Below are 5970 nucleotides of genomic sequence, written 5' to 3'. Positions count from 1 at the left end.
TCGTGGCTCTAGATGGAAGGTCTGTGTCCCCCGAAATTCATAGGCTACAATCCTAACTCCCAATATGATAGTCCTTGGGAGGTAATTGGGATTTGGAGGCGGGGTCCTCATGGAACCCCAAAGAGTGCCCTTCCAGAAGAGACCTCGCAGCAAGAAGAGAGCCATCTACTGTGGGGAAAGCGGGTCTCCTGCAGACACTGAATCTGCCCACAGCTTGATCTTGGGCTTCAGAACTATGAGAAATAAATGCCCATCGTTTGTAAGCCACTTGGTATATGGTGATTTGTTACAGCAGCCAGAAGGGATGAAGAAGCTTGTCAAGTACGGGAACCAAAAGAGGCTTCACTTTACCAAGTAGAGTTCAGAACACTACTGGACTGTACACCTTCGAATGATTACATGGTAAATTTTTTACATGCATTTTGCCACAATTATAAATACAACAGCGAATCCTAAAAAAGGAGCTCAGTTATAGCGTGTCTAATCACAGCAAGCTGAGGAAATAAGCTGAGATCAAAGAATCGGTGATTAAAGACTAAGCTTGTCCATTGTAAAGAGAAGTGGGCAGTACGTTTCCGATCTGTCTTCCCATGTCCACCTCAAATACCAAATATTGAACATGTGTACAAAAATGGCAGCGCAGCCATTTTAGATATAATAGGATAGCTAGTAAAATACTTCAGCACAGATCATGAATTTCAAGAAAATAATCTCAAACTATAAAGTCCTTTCAAAGTCCATTATTCATATACATATATTCATACAAGCACACATCCTCAAACACCGAAGTCAAGCAGGAGCTGGCTTATCCCGCTCTGGAGTAGGACCAGTTAAACGAAAATTATCTCCCAAGAAATGAAAAGCATAGTGTTCTCAGTTAACTTAGTTTGTTAGTTGTGCCAGACTTGCATTCACTGCTTTTAAAGGTGTTTTGAGCTTAAAAGAAATAGTTCCAGAGCAATATAAAAGTCTCCTTTATTACCAATTTCCTGAATAGAATTCAAACTAGATGTACAACATCAGTGGTCAGTAATAGCCTTTTTCACTCAAAGTCTCCAGCTTCCTGGAGGCTGACATTTTGATTGGGCATAAGAACCTGCCTTTGTATTTGAATCCTAAATTCTTCTCCTCTGGTACCAAAATATTAATCCAGATAAATCATAAATTCAGTGCAAAACTGTTGCCAGGGCTTAAACAGGCACTGCATTTTTATGGCATCATATATCACTGGGAACCCACTGAAATGTTGCTCTTTAGAGGAAAATCAGTTGCTTTTGCTTGATGAAACATGGCAAAAATCACATTCTAATATCCTCTTTAGTCCTGACAAATAAGTAAAGTCCAATAGAGAGAAAGAGAGCCTTGCCTTGGGCCTAAGCGAAGGTTATGAAGTACAGGTGAGACCATTTGATTTGGTTCCAGATGAGGGCCTATTCCTGATGAAAGTATAAAGAATTCCTTGACATATTTTAAATAATCCTGAAAATTTCATGCACTTTTTTTCAGTGCCACTTTAGTAAATTTTTTTAAACAGGTATCTTTCCTTGAGTATGCTTAACAGCAAATGGTTCTCGAATGCCATCAAATTAGACATCAACTGTTTTCTCTTTTTATGTTTATTTTTTGTCAGAAAGCTTATAATTTATCTTATATCACTAAAAATATCAATCCTGATAATCGATGATGTGTAATAACTATGTATGGCATCAGATGGTTACTAGACTTATCAGGGTGATCACTTTGTAAGTTATATAAATGTCTAATCACTATGCTGTATACCTGAAACTAATATAAAATTGTATGTCAACTGTAATAGAAAAACAAAAAAATTACTTTAAAAAAAATAATAAAGTACTCCTTGACCAGTCATCTTTTTTATTTTAAATATCACCCATTTAGAAAATTTGGTGTTTATTCATTACATTCCTTGACATCATAATTCATGACAGTGAAATAAGCCACATTTATTCTATTTAAAAGTTGAGTGTTGGGTAGAAGAACACTGATCTGAAGATTTTTTACTGAAGTCAAAACTTGTCTCCCCACTCTATATGCTAATTTCCTGTCTGGAATGACTTTAATAGATGGAGGAGGGGAAAAAAGCAATAAACTGAAAGACGACAAAAATATTAGCTCCTATTCTCAAGAAAGACCTTCATTCTGTTATCAAAGAAAGAATTTCTCTTACATATTTAAAAAAAAAAAAAAGGAGTGGCTTCTGGTCATAACCCATTTCAGACATCCAGCAGGCTCTATTTGACTTAATCTTTGGTTATTTCTCCCTCAGAAATGGGAACAATCACAAATGGTAAAAATACAATTAAATATACTCTTATCCTATAAGCAATCACGACTGTAATAAACCAAAATACACGGTGTATATCAAAATAACCTCTGCTCTTATGTCAAGACAGCTAAGAAATAGAAAACCTGACAGGTCTGCCTTTAGGATTGCCTCCCAATTCTGTCATAGCAACCCAAACGCCAACTTGGAAATTACGGAATAGAAGACAAAGTGCAAATGTAGTGTGCGTTGCAAACATAACATAGTCATGTGCTTTTTAACAGGCACAGTATGAAATTCTATACAGCTATCCCCAAAGGCTTGAAGTCATGTTGGTTTACAAACCTAAAATCTATGTTACTAAAATTGGTTTTCTGAAACACAGTTTCTATTCTTTGTTTTAAGAATAGATTCGTTTCTGGGAAGGAAATGAACGTATGTGATCAAGTTTTCAGTTAAGAAAGTGTCTCCATTTGTATTTGTTTTTCAAACAGAGTTAATAAACACTCCTACTTTTTTGCTAGTTGTCTGTGTTAATTAGAGTGAAGTATCAGAGGGAGGCTTAAAGAATCCACTAGAACCCTGGAAAACCAAGGCAGCTGGTTATTTTTCGAGACAACACGGGTGAAAACCTGGCCTACACTCAGGGGTAAATTAAAATTACAATTTAAGATCGATTAACTGTTTGCTGGGTACCAGGCACAATCCATTACTTACGCACATTTCTAAATTATTTAATCTCCACCTTATAAGGTCATAAGGTCCACATTCTGAACATTCACCCATAAGCAAATTCTAACTAGCTAAGTTCATGGAGCAGTACGACTACAAGCAAAAGGCTGAGGCCAACAAAACTCCACTAAGAAGCTGGCAAATGGGCAGAGTTCTCATCTCAGGAATGTCACCACCCCGGGTCACAGGGTTGGTACAGATCCAGGGTGACTCCGAAACTCAAGATGTTGATGAGATAATGAAGAAATTCAGAACTTCGGGTACTCTATGTCCCTAAACTTTTCATGGCTCCCTTTAACCAGTGGAGCTTTGTATCATGATCCTTACAAAATCAGAGAGCAGGACAGGCATCTATTTTAATTATTTTTCTCATTTCTATTACTTCTAACTTTGAAAGAAATCAGTTGGTATAGGAAGTTGGAAATTGGAACTTCGAAGTTAAAAAAACAGCAGTTACCAAAAACAACAACAACAACAACCAGTAATCCACCCTGGAAGTCACATAAACCTAAATCCCAGTTACAATGGAAGGAAGGGCCGACTACCCATGTATCTATCCCTCCACATTCTGAATATTCACCAGCCATTGAGTGGCCCAGCAAGAAAACTCAGACGGCATGCACTGAACTTGCTGTGCATAATCAAAACCATGCTAGGACACACCACCACTTTTACAGAGCTACTGAAATGCAGCATTTTAACAGATTTTTGTATGGAGTTTAAAAGTTGAGAAAGAGCCCCAGGCCAGTGATAGGTTTTAAATGCCAACAACTTTGCTTTGGGAACATTGGCAATAAGATCATGGTGAATTTAAACACAGTAAGGTGAAGACATATCACCCCGACATAAAAGAGAGAGTGAGACCAAAAGAGAGAGAGAGAGAAAATTCTCATTTTGAATAAGGCCTCCCTCCACCCTCCTTACACTGCTCCTTCTGAAAAGCTACTTCTCCACTGGGTAAAATCTCTTTCTACATTTTTAACGTATGGAAAGCGAAGCCAAATATTCTATCCGGTAAGCTTCTCTAGCAGGACACCCTCAGAGGCAAGAACGACGAACGCAAGTATCCAGCAGTGTAGGTAGGATTTCAACCTTGACCCCATTCCGCAAAGCTAAAGCAACTGTATTGTGAATGAGGAAGCCCATCGGAATTGTCCCCCTGTTCTCTGGTGCTAAGAAGGGAGCCTGATCTGGCAGATGCCATTGCTGTGGTGGCTGGGGCCATAAGCTGAGTTGGTCCTCAGTAGTCACGGCTCAGCCCCACTGTCTTCCATTTCAGCCGAGAAAATTGCCAGTGTTTTAAGACATAGGAAGGCGCAGCCCTACACACCCAAATAGTGTCTATTTTAGCCAATATTTTAGCCATTAGGTAAGTGCCTTGAAAGATGGCTAAGCTAGCTAGAGATGAAGATGTGAGGCTTCTGGGAGCTGTAATTTACTGTTTCCTTTCTTTATTCCCTAAAAGAAAAGACTAACTTGTCTAGTTGGGTGTTGGTGAGGGGTAAAAGAGGAAATGTCGGATCAGAAGGCATTTGAGTAGGAGCAAAACCTATAGCGCTGTCATCAGCCGCTTTAAGATTTCAGTCCTTCGAGGCAGGTCTAAGTAATAGCATGCCATCGAGCACCTGAGAAGAGGCCCTCTCAAGAGGCCCTGGGTCATCCAAATAGCTTTCAAGAACCCTTCTGCATCTTGGTAGCAAGCAATTAAATGTTAATCTCAGCCCACGCACTGAATTTTAGATGTTTTGATGTGCAGATGATCATCGCTTATAATTATTGAATCTTCGTTTTAGACAGTTTGTTGGTTATGTCCATTAGCTAGGGTTGCCCAAGTCTTTGGATGAAAAATGCAAGCCCCAGTTACAGCATTGTCCCTCTTCCGAAAATGCAACCTGGCATAATGACAGTTTCCAGGCATTAACTAGCCTAAACCCATGGGGGATTATATGCACTGTATTCTTCCTACAAGTACTACATGCTCCATGACACCTCCCCATTCCATTTCTCATTAGCATATTTTTACATTTTTGTTACTCTTCCCATGAACAATAAGATGCTACGACGATGGAAATCGTTGGCATACATTAACTGGTGTACGAAACCAGAAAATGACTTAGATACAAATCTGGATTCATGAACCATTTCGACAAGACCGAGAGAACATACTTCTTAAGGATGATATCAAACAGATGACAATGAAGAAGATGACTCCAAGTCCATAGCAAAACCCAACATGAATATTCAACAGTGTGCATCAGAGACTGGAGCTTATTTCTGGTTTGACTGCTGCTTCGTGATGTGATCATGACAAGAAATGGCATTCTTTGGGTTTTGTTTCCACCTTATAATCAGAAGAAAATATATCTGCCTCACAGGAGACAGAGAATGAATCATTGACAGTTAAATGTGTGGCTGCAGCATATTAACTGTACCCTTGAATAAGCAATTGTCACTCTGTGAATTCAAGGCTGCAAAAGTTCAATGGATTTGTACACAAGGCAATCCATTACTGATTTTCTTAAGGTACCATATAAAGTTAGGACTGACTTGTGAGCTGTATCTTCAGACAAACTCATCACCAGACAAGTTGGGTGTATAATTACTCAGGCTAAAAGAATCCAAGTTATTGGCCAAATATGTTGAGATGTGGGGTGAACCAAGGCACCTGGCTGACCTTAAGGAAAAAATTTAGATTCTTTTCATAAGGAAACACAACAAATTCAAAAATATATATATATTCAGTGAGAATAGAGGGCAAAAATTAAAACATTTGGTTATGTCCAACAATTTCTATTTCCAACAAATGACGGGCCCTTTTCTTTTAAATGGTCAAAACCTTTATTCTAAAACAGGAAAATGAAATAAAAACCGTGTAACCTGTATTGTATTTTTGACATTCCTGCCAGGATGTACTCAGTCACAGTGATTCGCTATCAGGTTTTATCAATGCCTGA

The 5970-nt window shown here is 38.6% G+C and overlaps 1 protein-coding gene across 1 annotated transcript in view; it reads right to left on the bottom strand.

The window, feature by feature from the left end:
• The window catches only part of BASP1 (brain abundant membrane attached signal protein 1), a 50629-nt gene that overhangs the window by 2563 nt on the left and 42096 nt on the right, over positions 1 to 5970 (bottom strand). The gene's annotated exons all lie outside the window — the stretch shown is intronic.

This window comes from Pteropus vampyrus, unplaced genomic scaffold (assembly GCF_000151845.1).
Source record: "Pteropus vampyrus isolate Shadow unplaced genomic scaffold, Pvam_2.0 Scaffold27, whole genome shotgun sequence".
Taxonomy (NCBI): Eukaryota; Metazoa; Chordata; class Mammalia; order Chiroptera; family Pteropodidae; genus Pteropus; species Pteropus vampyrus.
Note: the sequence above shows the minus strand (reverse complement) of the source record. Positions and strands in the feature narration are given on the sequence as shown.